This window comes from Pseudophryne corroboree, chromosome 6 (genome assembly GCF_028390025.1).
Source record: "Pseudophryne corroboree isolate aPseCor3 chromosome 6, aPseCor3.hap2, whole genome shotgun sequence".
NCBI classification, from domain to species: domain Eukaryota; kingdom Metazoa; phylum Chordata; class Amphibia; order Anura; family Myobatrachidae; genus Pseudophryne; species Pseudophryne corroboree.
In genome coordinates this window covers 496,940,095-496,952,196 of record NC_086449.1, presented here as the reverse complement: position 1 = coordinate 496,952,196, position 12,102 = coordinate 496,940,095, and positions in this window count along the sequence as shown.

Sequence of the window (12,102 nt, the reverse complement as noted above, 5' to 3'; positions counted from 1 at the left end):
CCACGTAGCTGCTCGGCAAAGTTGTAATGCCGAGACTCCTCGGGCAGCCGCCCAGGATGAGCCCACTTTCCTTGTGGAATGGGCCTTTACAGATTTAGGCTGTGGCAGGCCTGCCACAGAATGTGCAAGTTGGATTGTACTACATATCCAACGTGCAATCGTCTGTTTAGACGCAGGAGCACCCAACTTGTTGGGTGCATACAATGTAAACAACGAGTCAGATTTTCTGACTCCAGCTGTCCTTGAAATATATATTTTTAATGCTCTGACAACGTCCAGTAACTTGGAGTCCTCCAAGTCGCTAGTAGCCGCAGGCACCACAATAGGCTGGTTCAAGTGAAATGCCGAAACCACCTTAGGGAGAAATTGAGGACGTGTCCTCAATTCTGCCCTGTCCGAATGGAATATCAGATATGGGCTTTTGTATGACAAAGCTGCCAACTCCGAAACTCTCCTGGCTGAAGCCAGGGCCAACAGCATGGTTACCTTCCATGTAAGGTATTTTAAATCTACCGATTTTAAAGGCTCAAACCAATGAGATTTGAGAAAATTTAGAACCACGTTCAAATCCCACGGTGCCACTGGAGGCACTATTGGGGGTTGTATATGTAGTACACCTTTGACAAAAGTTTGTACTTCAAGCACTGACGCCAATTCCTTCTGGAAGAAAATTGATAAGGCCGAAATTTGAACTTTAATGGACCCCAATTTGAGGCCCATAGACAATCCTGCTTGCAGGAAATGTAAGAATCGACCCAATTGAAATTCTTCCGTTGGAGCCTTCTTGGCCTCACACCACGCAACATATTTTCTCCAAATGCGGTGATAATGTTGTGCGGTCACTTCTTTCCTGGCTTTAATTAAAGTAGGAATAACTTCCTCAGGAATGCCCTTCTCTTTTAGAATCCGGCGTTCAACCGCCATGCCGTCAAACGCAGCCGCGGTAAGTCTTGGAACATACAAGGTCCCTGCTGAAGCAGATCCCTTCTTAGAGGTAGAGGCCACGGATCCTCCGTGAGCATCTCTCGAAGTTCCGGATACCAAGTTCTTCTTGGCCAGTCCGGAGCTACCAGTATTGTTCTTACTCCTCTTTTCCGTATAATTCTCAGTACCTTTGGTATGAGAGGCAGAGGAGGGAACACATACACTGACTGGTACACCCACGGTGTTACCAGAGCGTCCACAGCTACTGCCTGAGGGTCTCTTGACCTGGCGCAATACCTGTCCAATTTTTTGTTGAGGCGAGACGCCATCATGTCCACCTTTGGTTTTTCCCAACGGTTCACAATCATGTGGAAAACTTCTGGATGAAGTCCCCACTCTCCCGGGTGAAGGTCGTGTCTGCTGAGGAAATCTGCTTCCCAGTTGTCCACTCCCGGGATGAACACTGCTGACAGTGCTACGACATGATTCTCCGCCCAGCGCAGAATCCTTGCAGCTTCTGCCATTGCACTCCTGCTTCTCGTGCCGCCTTGTCGGTTTACGTGGGCGACTGCCGTGATGTTGTCGGACTGGATCAACACCGGCTGACCCTGAAGCAGCGATTTTGCCAGGCTTAGAGCATTGTAGATCGCTCTTAGCTCCAGTATATTTATGTGAAGAGACGTCTCCAGGTTTGACCACACGCCCTGGAAGTTTCTTCCCTTTGTGACTGCTCCCCAACCTCGTAGGCTGGCATCCGTAGTCACCAGGACCCAGTCCTGTATGCCGAATCTGCGGCCCACTAACAGATGGGCAGTCTGCAACCACCACAGGAGAGACAACCTTGTTCTCGGTGACAGTGTTATCCGCTGATGCATGTGCAGATGCGATCCGGACCATTTGTCCAGCAGATCCCACTGAAATGTTCGTGCATGGAATCTGCCGAATGGAATCGCTTCGTACGAAGCCACCATCTTTCCCAGGACTCTTGTGCATTGATGTACTGACACAGTTCCTGGTTTTAGGAGGTTCTTGACAAGTTCGGATAACTCCCTTGCTTTCTCTTCCGGGAGAAATACCTTTTTCTGAACCGTGTCCAGAATCATGCCCAGGAACAGCAGATGTGTTGTCGGGGTCAATTGAGATTTTGGAAGATTTAGAATCCACCCGTGTTGCTGAAGCACTACTTGTGTTAGCGCTACACCGACTTCCAGCTGTTCTCTGGACTTTGCCCTTATCAGGAGATCGTCCAAGTAAGGGATAATTAATACGCCTTTTCTTCGTAGAAGAACCATCATTTCGGTCATTACCTTGGTAAAGACCCGAGGGGCCGTGGACAACCCAAACGGCAGCGTTTGAAACTGATAATGACAGTCTTGTATCACGAACCTGAGATACCCTTGGTGTGAGGGGTAAATCGGGACATGTAGATAAGCATCTTTTATGTCCAAGGACACCATGAAGTCTCCTTCTTCCAGATTCGCTATCACTGCTCTGAGTGACTCCATCTTGAACTTGAATTTCTTTATGTACAGGTTCAAGGATTTCAGATTTAGAATAGGCCTTACCGAACCGTCCGGTTTCGGTACCACAAATAGTGTGGAATAATACCCCTTTCCCTGTTGTAGGAGGGGTACCTTGACTATCACCTGCTGAGAATACAGCTTGTGAATGGCTTCCAAAACCGACGTCCTTTCTGAGGGAGACGTTGGTAAAGCAGACTTTAGGAACCGGCGAGGGGGAGACCTTTCGAACTCCAGCATGTAACCCTGAGATACTATCTGCAGGACCCACGGGTCCACTTGTGAGTGAACCCATTGATTGCTGAAAATCTTGAGTCGACCCCCCACCGTTCCTGAGTCCGCTTGTAAAGCCCCAGCGTCATGCTGATGGCTTTGTAGAAGCCGGGGCGGGCTTCTGTTCCTGGGCAGGGGCTGCTTGCTGCCCTTTCTTACCCTTTCCTCTGCCTCGCGGCAGATAAGACTGTCCTTTTGGTCGCTTTTTATAGGAGCGAAAGGACTGCGGCTGAAAAGACGGTGTCTTTTTCTGTTGGGAGGGGGTCTGAGGTAAAAAAGTGGATTTGCCGGCAGTTGCCGTGGCCACCAGGTCCGAAAGACCGACCCCAAACAATTCCTCTCCTTTATATGGCAATACTTCCATATGCCTCTTGGAATCCGCATCACCTGACCACTGTCGCGTCCATAAACTTCTTCTGGCAGATATGGACATCGCGCTTACTCTTGATGCTAGAGTACAAACATCCCTCTGAGCATCTCGCATATAAAGGAAAGCATCCTTTAATTGCTCTAGAGTCAATAAAATACTGTCCCTATCCAGGGTATCAATATTTTCAGTCAGAGAATCCAACCACACTACCCCAGCACTGCACATCCAGGCTGAGGCTATTGCCGGTCGCAGTATAACACCAGTATGTGTGTATATACTCTTCAGTGTAGTTTCCAGCCTCCTATCTGCTGGATCCTTGAGGGCGGCCGTATCAGGAGACGGCAACGCCACTTGCTTTGATAAACGTGTGAGCGCCTTATCCACCCTAGGGGGTGTTTCCCAGCGCGCCCTAACCTCTGGTGGGAAAGGGTATAATGCCAATAACTTCTTGGAAATTAGCAGTTTTCTATCGGGGTTAACCCACGCTTCATCACACACGTCATTCAATTCCTCTGATTCTGGAAAAAATACAGGTAGTTTTTTCACCCCCCACATAATACCCCTTTTTGAGGTACCAGCAGTATCAGAGATCTGCAAAGCCTCCTTCATTGCCGTGATCATATAACGTGTGGCCCTATTGGAAAATACGTTTGTTTCTTCACCGTCGACACTAGATTCATCTGTGTCGGTACCCGTGTCGACTGACTGAGGTAAAGGACGTTTTACAGCCCCTGACGGTGTCTGAGACGCCTGAACCGGTACTAACTGGTTTGCCGGGCGTCTTATTTCGTCAACTGACTTTTGTAATGTGCTGACATTATCACGTAATTCCATAACTAAAGCCATCCATTCCGGTGTCGACTCCCTAGGGGGTGACATTACCATCATCGGCAATTGCTCTGCCTCCACACCAACATCGTCCTCATACATGTCGACACACACGTACCGACACACAGCAGCCACACAGGGAATGCTCTAATCGAAGACAGGACCCCCTAGCCCTTTGGGGAGACAGAGGGAGAGTTTGCCAGCACACACCAAAAGCGCTATAAATGTATATAAACAACCCTAGAAGGTGTTGTTTACTATATATGCGCTCTTAATATATAAATATCGCCAATTTATGCCCCCCTTCTCTTTGTTACCCTGTTTCTGTAGTGCAGTGCAGGGGAGAGACCTGGGAGCCTTCCTCACCAGCGGAGCTGAGCAGGAAAATGGCGCTGAGTGCTGAGGAGAATAAGCTCCGCCCCTTTTTCGGCGGGCTTTTCCCCGGTTTTTAAGAAACTGGCCTGGGTTAAAATACATACATATAGCCTTAATGGCTATATGTGATGTATTTATTTTGCCACTAAAGGTAATTATATTGCTGCCCAGGGCGCCCCCAGCAGCGCCCTGCACCCTCCGTGACTGAGTCAGTGAGCCGTGTGACAACAATGGCGCACAGCTGCCGTGCTGTGCGCTACCTTCAAGAAGACTGAGGAGTCTTCTGCCGCCTGCTTTCCGGACCTCCGTTCTGCCGTCTCTTCAGCGTCTGTAAGGGGGATCGGCGGCGCGGCTCCGGGACGAACCCCAGGCTGACCTGTGTTCCGACTCCCTCTGGAGCTAAGTGTCCAGTAGCCTAAGACTCCAATCCATCCTGCACGCAGGTGAGTTGGAAATCTCTCCCCTAAGTCCCTCGATGCAGTGATCCTGTTGCCAGCAGGAATCACTGAGATTGAAACCTAAAAAAAAACTTTTCTAAACAGCTCTTTAGGAGAGCCACCTAGATTGCACCCTCTCGGACGGGCACAAAAACCTAACTGAGGCTTGGAGGAGGGTCATAGGGGGAGGAGCCAGTACGCACCATGTGACCTAAAAGCTTTTTTAGATGTGCCCTGTCTCCTGCGGAGCCCGCTAATCCCCATGGTCCTGACGGAGTCCCAGCATCCACTAGGACGTTAGAGAAACAGGACATAGCAAGGATCTCACCGTGTGTACACACCCTTACGTATGACAGCTTCTGTAAATATTTATTTGTTCCATGCTATATGTACAGTACCTGATACAGCAGTGACGTGAGAGGTGTACAAGTTAGTCATCCACAGTCCACACCCTGTGTTTGCTTTACATTTTCCATGGAAACAGGAAGGTGCTGCTATGTCTCTCTGAATATCATAACATTTACTTCAAAACAACAGAACCAAAGTAATATATTCAAAATATGAGCATGAACAGGCCACACGTCACCCAGAAAACATGCATACTTTTCCTTTATTATACAGTATATGCAGAGTAGACAGTATTTCTATGCATAGTATAGGAATGTGTGTGGAAGGCAATTAGTTTGCCGGCTGTCGGGATCCCGGCGGTCAGGATACCGATGCCGGTATCTCAACAGCCGACAGCCAGAATACCGGCTCTCAGGGGCTATTCCAACTCCTGGGTGTCAACGACACCCATGGAGTGGGAATAGATCCTGTGTTGAGCGCAACGTGCCCACAAGCAGATCTGGATTAAGGGGGGGGGGGACGGCCCGCCACCTACCACAGATCGGATCTCTGATACGATCTGCGGTACTGTGCTGCCGGCAGCGGCTCCCCACTGCACTACCAGACGCTTGTACGGCTGCGGTGTAAGCAGGGCAGGCAGCTGGACAATGGCTGTCCCGGATCTCCTGGCTCCCAGCTCCCGTCTGCAATAACAAACACCAGCGCGGCGCCGCACGCCAGTGACGCCACGTAGGGCAGCTGAGCTACAGGGACTATAGGCAGGGCAGCTGAGCGATGGCTCAACTGCCCAATCATCTGTGAAGCAGCAGCCTGCGGCGCAGCCATTGGTTGGGTGCGCAGGCTGCAGGGAACAAGGAGGATGGCCTCTGGAGTAAGGGGTTGTGTGGAGACAGCACCCAGCGGAGTGTTTTGCCGCTTGGAGGAGAGACAAAGAGAGAGGAACTCTCGCTCTCCTGTGTGTGACAGCAGCCCGCCAGCAAAGTAAAAAAAGTAAGGCTGGCTGTACTTAAAGTTTAGGTTCTGGGTTATTGATATAGTGTGTGTGTGTGTGTGTGTGTGTGTGTGTGTGTGTGTGTGTGTGTGTGTGTGTGTGTGTGTGTGTGTGTGTGTACGCATGTATATGTGTTTTATATATATTTCTCTAACGTCCTAGTGGATGCTGGGGACTCCGTAAGGACCATGGGGGAATAGCGGCTCCGCAGGAGACTGGGCACAGCTAAGAAAGAATTAGGACTACCTGGTGTGCACTGGCTCCTCCCACTATGACCCTCCTCCAGACTTCAGTTAGAATCCTGTGCCCGGCCGAGCTGGATGCACACTAGGGGCTCTCCTGAGCTCCTAGAAAGAAAGTATATGTTAGGTTTTTTATTTTACAGTGAGATCTGCTGGCAACAGACTCACTGCAGCGAGGGACTAAGGGGAGAAGAAGCGAACCTACCTAACTGGTGGTAGCTTGGGCTTCTTAGGCTACTGGACACCATTAGCTCCAGAGGGATCGACCGCATGGAACCGGCCATTGGTGTTCGGTCCCGGAGCCGCGCCGCCGGCCCCCTTACAGAGCCAGAAGCAAGAAGAATCCGGAAAATCGGCGGCAGAAGACATCAGTCTTCACCAAGGTAGCGCATAGCACTGCAGCTGTGCGCCATTGCTCCTCATACACACTTCACACTCCGGTCACTGAGGGTGCAGGGCGCTGGGGGGGGGCGCCCTGAGAAGCAATAAATACACCTTGGCTGGCAAATATATCACAATATATAGCCCCAGAGGCTATATATGTGATAAATAACCCTGCCAGAATCCATAAAAAAGCGGGAGAAAAGTCAGCGAAAAAGGGGCGGAGCTATCTCCCTCTGCACACTGGCGCCATTTTTCCCCCACAGTTCCGCTGGAAGGAAGCTCCCTGACTCTCCCCTGCAGTCTACACTACAGAAAAGGGTAAAAAAGAGAGGGGGGGGGGGGGGGGGCACTAAATTTAGGCGCAAAATACATATATAGCAGCTATAGGGGATATAATTTAGTTAATCCCTGTATTATATAGCGCTCTGGTGTGTGCTGGCATACTCTCTCTCTGTCTCCCCAAAGGGCTTTGTGGGGTCCTGTCTTCTGTCAGAGCATTCCCTGTGTGTGTGCGGTGTGTCGGTACGGCTGTGTCGACATGTTTGATGAGGAGACTTATGTGGAGGAGGAGCAGGTGCCTATAAATGTGTTGCCACCCCCTGCGGGGCAGACACCGGAGTGGATGGACTTGTGGAAGGAATTACGCGAAAGTGTCGACTCCTTACATAAAAAATTTGACGACATGCCAAATGTGGGGCAGCCGGCTTCTCAGCCCGTGCCTGCCCAGACGTCTCAAAAGTCATCAGGGGCTCTAAAACGCCCGCTACCTCAGGTGACAGACACAGATGTCGACACGGATACTGATACCAGTGTCGACGACGAAGAGACTAATGTAATGTCCAATAGGGCCACTCGTTATATGATTGAGGCAATGAAAAATGTTTGAGGCAATGAAAAATGTTTTACACATTTCTGAGGTGACCCCAGGTACCACAAAAAAGGGTATTATGTTTGGGGAGAAAAAACTACCAGTAGTTTTTCCCCCTTCTGAAGAATTAAATGACGTGTGTGAACTAGCGTGGGCTTCCCCTGATAAAAAATTTGTAATTTAAAAAAAATTACTAATGGCGTACCCTTTCCCGCCAGAGGATAGGTCACGTTGGGAAACACCCCCTAAAGTGGATAAAGCACTTACGCACTTATCAAAAAAGGTGGCACTGCCGTCCCAAGATACGGCCGCCCTAAAGGAACCTGCTGACAGAAAGCAGGAGGCTCTCCAAAAAGCTATATATACACACACTGGTATTATACTGAGACCAGCTATTGCCTCAGCATGGATGTGCAGTGCGGCAGCTGCATGGTCAGACTCCCTGTCAGAGAACATTGACACCCTAGACAGGGACACTATATTGCTAAACGTAGAGCATATTAAAGACGCTGTCTTTTACATAAGAGATGCACAGAGGGATATTTGCCGGCTGGCATCAAAAATAAGTGCACTGTCCATTTGTGCCAGGAGAGGGTTATGGACCCGGCAGTGGACAGGGGATGCAGATTCCAAAAGGCACATGGAAGTTTTGCCTTATAAGGGTGAGGAGTTGTTCGGGGATGGTCTTTCAGACTTAGTTTCCACAGCAACAGCTGGGAAGTTGGCATTTTTGCCACATGTCCCCTCACAACCAAAGAGAGCACCGTATTATCAGGTGCAGTCCTTTCGCCCCCAAAAGAGCAGACGGGGTAGAGGCGCGTCCTTTCTGCCCAGAGGCAGAGGTAGGGGGAAAAAGCTGCAGCATACAGCCACTTCCCAGGAACAAAAGTCCTCCCCCGCTTCTTCTGCTAAGTCCGCCGCATGACGCTGGGGCTCAGCAGGCGGAGCCAGGTACGGTGGGGGGCCGTCTCAAAAACTTTAGCAATCAGTGGGCTCGCTCACAGGTAGATCCCTGGATCCTTCAAGTGGTATCTCAGGGGTACAGGCTGGAATTCAAGACATCCCCCCCCGCCGTTTCCTCAAATCTGCCTTACCAACGACTCCTTCAGAAAGGGAGGCTGTGTTAGAGGCAATTCACAAGCTGTATTCCCAGCAGGTGATAGTCAAGGTGCCCCTACTTCAACAAGGACAGGGTCACTATTCCACAATGTTTGTGGTACCGAAACCGGACGGTTCGGTGAGACCCATTTTAAATTTGAAATCCTTGAACACATATTTGAAAAAATTCAAGTTCAAGATGGAATCGCTCAGGGCGGTTATTGCAAGCCTGGAAGAGGGAGATTACATGGTATCTCTGGACATCAAGGATGCTTACCTGCATGTCCCCATTTACCATCCTCACCAGGAGTACCTCAGATTTGTGGTACAGGATTGTCATTACCAATTCCAGACGTTGCCGTTCGGCCTGTCCAAGGCACCGAGGGTATTTACCAAGGTAATGGCCGAAATGATGATTCTGGACACGGTCCAGAAAAAAGTGTTTCTCCCAGAGGAGGAAGCCGAGGAGCTGTCGTCTCTAGTGAGTGGCCTCCTGAAACCAAAACAGGTGTCGGTGCATCATTGCACGCGAGTCCTGGGAAAGATGGTAGCTTCCTACGAAGCGATTCCATTCGGCAGGTTCCATGCCAGAACTTTTCAGTGGGACCTGTTGGACCAATGGTCCGGATCGCATCTTCAAATGCATCGGTTGATAACCCTGTCTCCGAGGACTAGGGTGTCTCTGCTGTGGTGGCTGCAGAGTGCTCATCTCAGAGAGGGCCGCAGATTCGGCATACAGGACTGGGTCCTGGTGACCACGGATGCCAGCCTTCGGGGCTGGGGGGCAGTCACTCAGGGAAGAAACTTCCAAGGACTTTGGTCGAGTCAGGAGACTTCCCTACACATAAATGTTCTGGAACTGAGGGCCATTTACAATGCCCTAAGTCAAGCAAAGCCCCTGCTTCAAAACCGGCCGGTTCTGATCCAGTCAGACAACATCACGGCGGTCGCCCATGTAAATCGACAGGGCGACACAAGAAGCAGGGCGGCGATGGCAGAAGCCACAAGGATTCTCCGTTGGGCAGAAAATCACGTGTTAGCACTGTCAGCAGTGTTCATTCCGGGAGTAGACAACTGGGAAGCAGACTTCCTCAGCAGGCACGACCTCCACCCGGGAGAGTGGGGACTTCATCCAGAAGTCTTCCAACTGATTGTAAACCGTTGGGAAAGGCCACAGGTGGACATGATGGCGTCCCGCTTAAACAAAAAGCTGGAAAAATATTGCGCCAGGTCAAGAGACCCTCAGGCGATAGCTGTGGACGCTCTAGTGACACCGTGGGTGTACCGGTCGGTTTATATGTTTCCCTCCTCTTCCTCTCATACCCAAGGTACTGAGGATAATAAGGAGAAGAGGCGTAAGAACTATACTCATTGTTCCGGATTGGCCAAGAAGAGCTTGGTACCCGGAACTTCAAGAAATGATCTCAGAGGACCCATGGCCTCTGCCGCTCAGACAGGACCTGCTGCTGCAGGGGCCCTGTCTGTTCTAAGACTTACCGCGGCTGCATTTGACGCATGGCGGTTGAACGCCGGATCCTAAAAGAAAAGGGTATTCCGGAGGAAGTCATTCCTACGCTTATTAAAGCTAGGAAAGATGTAACCGTACAACATTATCACCGCATATGGCGAAAATATGTTGCGTGGTGTGAGGCCAGGAAGGCCCCAACGGAGGAATTCCAGTTAGGTCGATTTCTGCACTTCCTACAGTCGGGGGTGACTATGGGCCTAAAATTGGGTTCCATTAAGGTCCAGATTTCGGCTCTGTCGATTTTCTTCCAAAAAGAACTGGCTTCACTGCCTGAAGTTCAGACATTTGTCAAGGGAGTGCTGCATATTCAGCCTCCTTTTGTGCCCCCAGTGGCACCGTGGGACCTCAACGTGGTGTTGGGTTTCCTAAAGTCACATTGGTTTGAGCCACTCAAAACCGTGGATTTAAAATATCTCACGTGGAAAGTGGTCATGCTTTTGGCCTTGGCTTCGGCAAGGCGGGTGTCAGAATTGGCGGCTTTGTCATGTAAAAGCCCCTATTTGATTTTCCATATGGATAGGGCAGAATTGAGGACTCGTCCCCAATTTCTTCCTAAGGTGGTATCAGCTTTTCACTTGAACCAACCTATCGTGGTGCCTGCGGCTACTAGGGACTTGGCGGACTCCAAGTTACTGGACGTAGTCAGGGCCTTGAAAATTTATGTTTCCAGGACGGCTGGAGTCAGGAAGACTGACTCGCTATTTATCCTGTATGCACCAAACAAGATGGGTGCTCCTGCTTCAAAGCAGACTATTGCTCGCTGGATTTGTAGCACAATTCAGCTTGCGCATTCTGTGGCTGGCCTGCCACAGCCTAAATCTGTAAAAGCCCATTCCACGAGGAAAGTGGGCTCTTCTTGGGCGGCTGCCCGAGGGGTCTCGGCTTTACAACTTTGCCGAGCTGCTACTTGGTCAGGGGCAAACACGTTTGCAAAATTCTACAAATTTGATACCCTGGCTGAGGAGGACCTTGAGTTCTCTCATTCGGTGCTGCAGAGTCATCCGCACTCTCCCGCCCGTTTGGGAGCTTTGGTATAATCCCCATGGTCCTTACGGAGTCCCCAGCATCCACTAGGACGTTAGAGAAAATAAGATTTTACTCACCGGTAAATCTATTTCTCGTAGTCCGTAGTGGATGCTGGGCGCCCGTCCCAAGTGCGGACTGTCTGCAATACTTGTATATAGTTATTGTTAACTAAAAGGGTTATTGTTGAGCCATCTGTTGAGAGGCTCTGTTATGTTCATACTGTTAACTGGGTATAATATCACGAGTTATACGGTGTGATTGGTGTGGCTGGTATGAGTCTTACCCGGGATTCAAAATCCTTTCCTTATTGTGTCAGCTCTTCCGGGCACAGTATCCTTACTGAAGTCTGGAGGAGGGTCATAGTGGGAGGAGCCAGTGCACACCAGGTAGTCCTAATTCTTTCTTAGCTGTGCCCAGTCTCCCATGGTCCTTACGGAGTCCCCAGCATCCACTACGGACTACGAGAAATAGATTTACCGGTGAGTAAAATCTTATTATATATATATATATATATATATATATATATACTGTACATAGATTGCAATGGCGGTGGCACTCATGGTCATGCAAGAAACGTAATGTTACATGCTTCCAAATTTTATTAAAACAATGCAGCATTACATTTCTTGCATAATCATGAGTGCCCGCCGCCATTGCAATCTTTTTTATTTTAGATCATAGGGCCCCCCTGTCTTAAGTACCATGGGCCCCCCGAAGCCTTAATCCAGCTCTGCCCACAAGGGGACTCCTAGCGCTCTCCCGCTACTGGCATACTGGCGGGCGGGATGCCACTGTCGGGATACTGACTTCCGGCATCCCTTTCACCAGGAAATTGTATTCCGTTTAATTTCCAGAGCTTGATTAAAATCACATGCGGCCCTAGGCAAGTT